This window comes from Camellia sinensis, chromosome 5 (assembly GCF_055761805.1).
Source record: "Camellia sinensis isolate YWXY chromosome 5, ASM5576180v1, whole genome shotgun sequence".
Classification (NCBI taxonomy): Eukaryota; Viridiplantae; Streptophyta; class Magnoliopsida; order Ericales; family Theaceae; genus Camellia; species Camellia sinensis.
This window is the reverse complement of record NC_138965.1, coordinates 143650013-143657724: the sequence shown is the minus strand read 5'-3', so window position 1 is coordinate 143657724 and position 7712 is coordinate 143650013.

Below are 7712 nucleotides of genomic sequence, written 5' to 3'. Positions count from 1 at the left end.
ATCCCAATTAATCAAATAATGTAATTAGGTCATTTTCCATAATTACCATTTCAACCCTTAGGTCCCATTTTCAACAATGATTCAACACTAATTCCAATTCTCTATACCCAACATGCATCTAGGTTTATTATGAATAAAACCCCAACTTTTGTAAAATTACACAAAAGCCCCCAAACTTTCACAAAATTACCAAACCAACCCCAACATCTCAAAATACCAAAATTTAAAGACAAAATCCATAGAGAGGAGTAGGATATCCCTACCTCGAAGTTTAAGCCAAAAAGGAGATGAAGGCTCGAAGATCAACGTGCTCCAAATCCAAACTTTTTCAGATTAAATCAAAGCTCTCAACGCCCTCTATCTTTTTAACAAAGGCCCTAGGCTAGATTCACACTCTAGGGAGATCAAATCTTAGAGAGAGTGTAAGTTTAGAGAGAGAAGTGAAAAAGTGATGTTCAAAAACGCTACTGTCCGCTGATATAAAACACGCTCGCTCGAGCGAAGCCTTTGTTGCTCGAGCGACCAGACACAGAAAACTCTCGCTCGAGCCAAGAAGTTCTCGCTCGAGCCAAAAGCTCAGAAGTGCGCTCGAGCGAAAGAATGCTCGCTCGAGCCAACAGCTCAAACCCTCAGGTCTGCAACCTGAAGCACGCTCGAGCGACAGACTTCTCGCTCGAGCGAAGGACAACCAGACCGCTCGAGTGAAGAAAGCTCGCTCGAGCGAAGAAAGGCAACTCTCAGGTCCAGAACCAGACGCAATCGCTCGCTCGAGCGAAGCCACTCTGGCTCGATCCAACAGGCACGAACTCAACTCTCGCTCGAGCGAACAACTCCTCGCTCGAGCGAAGATCCAAAAATCTGGGCAGCAACACTAGGCTCCCAAACACAACCAACCTGTAACAAACCTGCCCAACACATCCTATAACTCAATATACAAAGTAGAAAGGATGCAAACTAGATAATAAACAACTACCAACATCCACGGACACATGTCCGGATCACTGTACAACAAGGGTAAACCCGGGATCGCTATATGCCGCCTCCGAGGTCATAGCTTGGATGGTTGTGGGAGTTGAAGACTCTTTTGTTTATTTTTGTGTATTACATGTATATCAAGCCAAGGGCTTACTTTGTGTAGAGTTACTACTCTTTCTTTTGTAACCAAGTGTTGGCTTGGAAAGTTGTAAGCCCGTGGGGCATTTACTTTTGTTGTCAACATGTAATACTTTTGGATTAAACACTCTGATGAATAGAAATATGTTTATTTCTCTTACATTTATGGATGTCGTGAATGCATGATTTATGGGTTTATTTCGAGGGCGTTACAGTTTTGCCTACTAAAATTATTTAGTTGCCAAATGAAAAACAAAAATTTCATTTTTATCTTTCGCAACTAAAGCATATTTTAGTCGCTGTATAGTTAGTTTTGCCTACTAAAATTATTTAGTCGCTGAATGAAAAACAAAAATTTAATTTTTTTCTTTGCTGACCAAAAGTTTGGTCGCAAAATATTTATTTTTAGCGACTAAAACATATTTTAGTTGCTATATAGTTAGTTTTGCCTATTAAAATTATTTAGTCGCCAAATGAAAAATAATGGCGACCAAACGTTTGGTTTCCAAATATTTATTTTTAGCGACTAAAACAATTTTTAGTCGCCAAAGAGCTAAAATATTTGGAGGGAGACATTTCAAAGTTTGGAGGGATTTATAAAATATATTTAGCGACTAAATAATATTTTTGTTGCCAATAACACACACACATATATATATATATATATATATATATATATATATATATATGTATATATTCTTCTTTCCTCATTTTTTTTGCCCTAAATTGAATTTGTTTATCTGAAGAAGCTCTCTCTTCCCCATTTGTGGGTCATCGATCTCAATCCCTCAAGCCGCTCTGTATGTCATTGCCACCATCGCCGACACCACCGGCGGTCTTTGCCTAACAACTAAGCTAGTAAGAAGAAAAGAGGCATTTATTCATCACTTGAGAATCGATTAAGGCATGAAGATCTTCCTCCACTGATAAAAATCGTATCGATCTTGATTGAGAAATCAACCTCAAAGTTGAAAGGGTTGGTGCGGCCAGAAGTGAGAACTCCTTCAAGTCATTTATCCATCACCTTGCATTGTTGAAGCCATCCTTCTATATCTCCTACAGACCCAACCCATTGAAGAAAATAGGGCTACTTACGTGTAGATCCTTCACAAATCCCATTGTAACAGCCCCAGTAGCACAAAGCAACAATTAGAATTTTATAACAGCACATGAGGTAAAAACACATTAACCATAAGACCCATCACCAGCTTAGTTTCAAACCCTTCACAACACTTGACTCCCAAAAACACTTTGCCTTACCTCAATGCAAAATAAGTAGCATAAAAAATATGAGTAGAAGGTAAGTGTTTTAATTTTTTGTTTGGTGTTTGTTGGTAATATGCTTCTGATAGAGAGATGGGCTTGTTGTTTTGCTGGAACTTGTGTTGATAATCACAACCTCGTATCTTCCACTCCGCTCTCACTCTTACCCTCCTCCAAGTAAAAGTTCAACCAAAGCATATAGACTATTTAGAAGTAGAAAGACTATTTTAACTTAGTTTCCATTGTTGAAGCATAGGTCAATATTGGCATATTGTGGAACAATAATTAGAATTGATATATACATATGAATGATGTTTTATTTACAAAATGGTATTGATAGTCATTTAATTTGTTAATGTTTCCTTTACTTTCCATGTAGAATTTTCATTTTTTGTCCAATTTTACAATAAAGTTAGGTGCAAATATTTTCAACCAAAAGTTACCTAACATTATTTCTCATTTTCTTTGGTACAGATGGATGATCTCGTGCACAAAGCTAAATTGTATAGGACTAATTGGCACTATAAGCTTTTTTGGAAGGAATATATATTTTTGGATAGATGTGTATAGAAAAGATTTGGGAGGAGTAGTAGTTATATTTTTTGGATGAATGTGTATGGAAAATATTTAAGTAGACTACTAGTGTGTATATTTTTTGATAGCTGCGCATGGATAACAATTTAAAACATAATAACAACTAATTGTTATGTTTTAAATTGTTATGCTAGATGGACGTGACTTGGATAATTATATAGATTACAAGTGGATTTTTAATTGGAGGAATATGTAGTTTTGAAATTACTTGTGGATGAAAATTTATAATAGTTGATGACTTTCATTAAACAAGTTTAGGCTTGGATGATTTATATTTTGTCAATTGTTCATGATTCGGTTGATTTGAATGAAGCTTGCAAATTACATATTATATTGAATGGATTGGATGAATTATTATAAATTACAGGTTTATTTTATTGGATGTTGGCGACAAAATGTTGATCTTGTTTTTTTTGTTTTGGCGACCAATTGATTTGTTGGGAAAGATAACTAATACTTTTGCTGACTAAATAATTAGTTGTTAAAATCATTAATTTTGGCGACCAAAAAGGAATTCGTCGCTAATAGGTCAATTGCCAACTAAAGTTTTAGTTGCGCAAACATTCTTTTTCGCGACTAACATGTTTGGTGGTGGAATGTGACAACTGCCAACCAAACTTTTTTGGTCGTGGAATGTTCCATTTGCCGACCAAACTTGTTAGTCGTGGAATGTATTGCCGACGAAACTTTTTGGTCGTTGAATGTGACAATTGGCGACCAAATTTTTTGGTTGTGGAAACATGCCTCAGTTGTCGACCAAACTATTTGGTCGGTGAATTTGCGAATTGGCAACTAGCATATTTGGTCCGGAAAATATGACTTTTTGCAACTAAAATGTTTTAGCTACTAAATGGATTAGTCGCAGTAATTATATATTTAGCGACCAAAAATTTAGTCGGCAAATATGACTTTTCGCGACTAAAATGTTTTAGCTACTAAATGGATTAGTCACAGTAATTATATATTTAGCGATCAAAAATTTAGTCGGCAAATATAACTTTTTCGCGACTAAAAAACTTTTTAGCGACTAAAAAACTTTTTAGTCCCTAATTACTTTTCGCGACCCTCAATTGGCGACCAAAGTGGCAACTATAGCGATTCCGGGTTTACCCTTGTTGTACAGTGATCCGGACATGTGTCCGTGGATGTTGGTAGTTGTTTATTATCTTGCTTACATTCTTTTTACTTCGTAATTGAGTTATAGGATGTGTTGGGCGAGTTTGTTACAGGTTGGTTGAGATTAGGAACCAAAACTAGTTGCCCAGATTTTGGCCTGTACGCTCGAGCGGGGGTTTTGGCGCTCGAGCGGAGATTACACCCATTCAGTATTTTTCCCTGTGCAGCGTTGTACGCTCGAGCGTAGAGTTGGAAGCTCGAGCGGAGGCCTGGTTCTGTATAAGTGCTGGGAGAGTGCATCCGGCGCTCGAGCGGAAGTTTGGACGCTCGAGCGGGAGTCTGTGAGTGACGCTCGAGCGGGGTGTTTTACGCTCGAGCGGGAGACTGGGTTTAAGTCCCGAAATTGTGACTTTTCAAATCACTTTTTACTTTCTCTTCTCTCTCTTACTTTTCCAAAATCACCATTGTTGAGCCTCTCACTCTAGACTCTACCTTCTCTCTAGGTTTTGATCTAGTAGGAGTGATTTGCTCACCTTTGGCCTTTACAAAAAAGTTGTTGATCGTCGAGGGCTACATTTTAATCTAAAAATCTCGGGTTTTGGAGCACGTTGGGTTTTGTCGTCTTCTCCTTTGGGACTCCAAATTTGAGGTAGGGATATCCTACTCCTCTCTATGGATTTGGTCTTTAAATTTTAGTATTTTGAGATGTTGGGGTTGGTTTGGTAATTTTATGAAAGTTTGGAGCTTTTGTGCTATTTACAAAAGTTGGGATTTTACTCATAATAAACCTAGATGCATGTTGGCATAGAGAAATGGAATGAATGTTGAGTTATTGATGAAAATGGAACCTAAGGGTTGAAATGTTAATTATGGGAATTGACCTAATTACATTGTTTAATTAATTGGGATAATTAATTGAGAAGAATGAGGAAATGAGATGTTGATTGAATATCCATTGTGCATTTATTTTCTATTTAGAAATAACTGCTTTGGGCTATCGGTGGAGGATAGTCGTGATTGTTGTAGACAATGCATGATGATTAGGCAAACTGAAACTAATCAATGAAGTGTGTCATGGAATTTGACGGTTGATAGAATACATTAACTGTATGTATTGTGTGATTGTATATAGAACCAATGTGTTTGTATACGTTATGTGTAGAGGAGGAGATGGGGGATGTACTCCGCGGTTTAGGGGAAGATAGGGGATGTACCTCTAAACCGGATAGTGTTGGGAGAAGATAGGGGATGAACTCCGTAGATACAGCTCATATGCTTGTCTAGAGAAGTGAAGATAGAGCTTATATGCTTATCTTTGTGAAGTGTGGATATAGCTTATATGCTTATCTGTGGATATTGTGGTTATACATATCTGTTATAGAATGTGGATATAGCTCATTGGCTTATCTGAGAATGTGGATATTGTTGTTATACATATCTGTTGAGCATGTGGGTAGTGCTTATATGCCTATCTGTTGAGAAAGGGAAAATGAAAAGTAATTTGGACTCATAAGTCGTATGACATAAATATGTGATTTATGTGAATGTATCAGTGTTGGCCATCTATCAATTGCTAATGTTTTAGTCAATGTTCATGGTTGGTTTAGTATATTTCTACTGGGCTGTGGCTCACCCTATATGGGAATATCATTTTCAGGTACAGGAAGCATGCCACCTCCAAGGACATAGCTTGGGAGGCTAGTGGCGGACATACTTTTGTCGTTTTACTTTTTGATGTATTACATGTAAATTCAAGCCACGGGCTTAATGTGTATGAGTTAGTACTCTTTGGTTGTAACCAAGTGTTAACTTGGAAAGCTGTAAGCCCATAGGGCATTTGCTTTTGTTGTTAACATGTAATACTTTTTGTAATGAAATTCTGATAAATGAAGAAATGTGGAACTTTTGAATATCAATGCATGTCTTATTTGTTGGGTTTAATGTTATTATTTTGGGGGCGTTACAGCAACCAAAAAAATTAGTCGCAGATGACTTTTGCCGACTAAAAATGGATTTTTTCCAACTAAATTTTTGGTCGGCAAAAGTGTGAATTCCTGTAGTGAGAGTGTCACATGTCCTGCAATTATATAGATAATAACTAATAATAAAAATTATTTATTTATGGTACCAACAGTTTTGTCTCTGTAGGCGCGCCCGTGTGGGCCTCAAGCTACAGTTCGGACTCGATTTGTGTCACGGTTCTTAATTTGAACCAAAGAGTCCAAATCTGGCAAATCGTTTTGAGAAACAGATTTTTGAAAAAGTAGTGCCAAACATGGACTGCTTTGCCAGATACAGAGTCGCCACCTAAATATTTTAAAATGGGAGAATTTAGGAAACCCTGACTCGGTGCCGAAGGCCACATGTCCGTCATCACCGGAGTTGTCTCGGCTCGGGAGCTTGGGTACGATCGGGGAAGGTCAGCTATGAGCACCCCCTTTCGCCCGGTCCGAAGACCGGCCTCTACTAACCGTGATATCCGTTTTTGAAAACTTTATGTGTTCTTAAACCAATTATTAGCCTAGAATTACTATGTTATGCGCGCAGCAAACAAGTATAGACCAAATCGCCCAAATTGGAACAAAACATTTCATGTTTGTTTTAAAAATGGTTTGCTACTCACAAGTAGGCTAAAATGCAGATTTTGCCACCCTCAAGTGGGCTTTTGGAAAAGATGGTTTTGCCACTATCTAGTGGGCTTAAAATTCACAGTTTTAACGCATTATCCCAATTTAAGCAATTTGACCTCCACCCACAGGCATTCAAGCAGTTTATCTCATGTAAGCACTTAGCCGCATGGCAAGCATACTATTATGGCAGCATTCACACGCATGCTGGATGCTAAAGCAAAAATACTTACATTGTACTCCGTGCCAAAACAGTAAACTAGTTAGCAAACATGCATGTCCTAGTTCATGTTATTTTGCCTAATGCAACACATTCAAGGTGCAATTCTAGTTAGGCTCGGTTAACCTAGATATGGCATACGATATGCAACCAACTAATTCATGTATTCAATTTTGGAATTTGAAAATACGAATGCGGTTAGCATGATGTACCGAGCCCGGTGCATGTTAACAGATGCATGAATGCACGCATGCATATCATAAGGTATGCTAATTTCAAAAATGCCCTAATCTACCATCATAAGCTGGTAAATAAAAGGGAAGAAAGAAATGGGGATTGGAAGACATACACACACTCACCCACACTTATTACATGTTTACCCTCACTCAGAGGGCTCGAATTAATATTACAGTCCCAAAATAATGAACAAATAAAATTATTACAAAATTTCCTAATTAATTAAAAAAAAAGGAAGCAAAAGAATAAAGAGGGTGGCCACAGCCTCTGCCTCGGGGCGCGCAGATGATGCGTGCTCGAATCCGTCCTGCCCGGAAAACCCGTACTATGCTCTTGTCGCTTCTGTTTGTACTGCCTTGTCTTTCTGAAAATTTCCAAAGTGCTGGAACAAGCTCTCTGCATCCTGCAGAGCACCACCGGCCAGACAGAATTTCCACCGGCACTCCAGAATTCCCGTCGGCACTCTATCAGGTTCATCGGCACTCCAGATAGTGCCGGTCGGCACTAAATTCTGCCGGTCGGCAGAAACTTCCTGCAGCAGA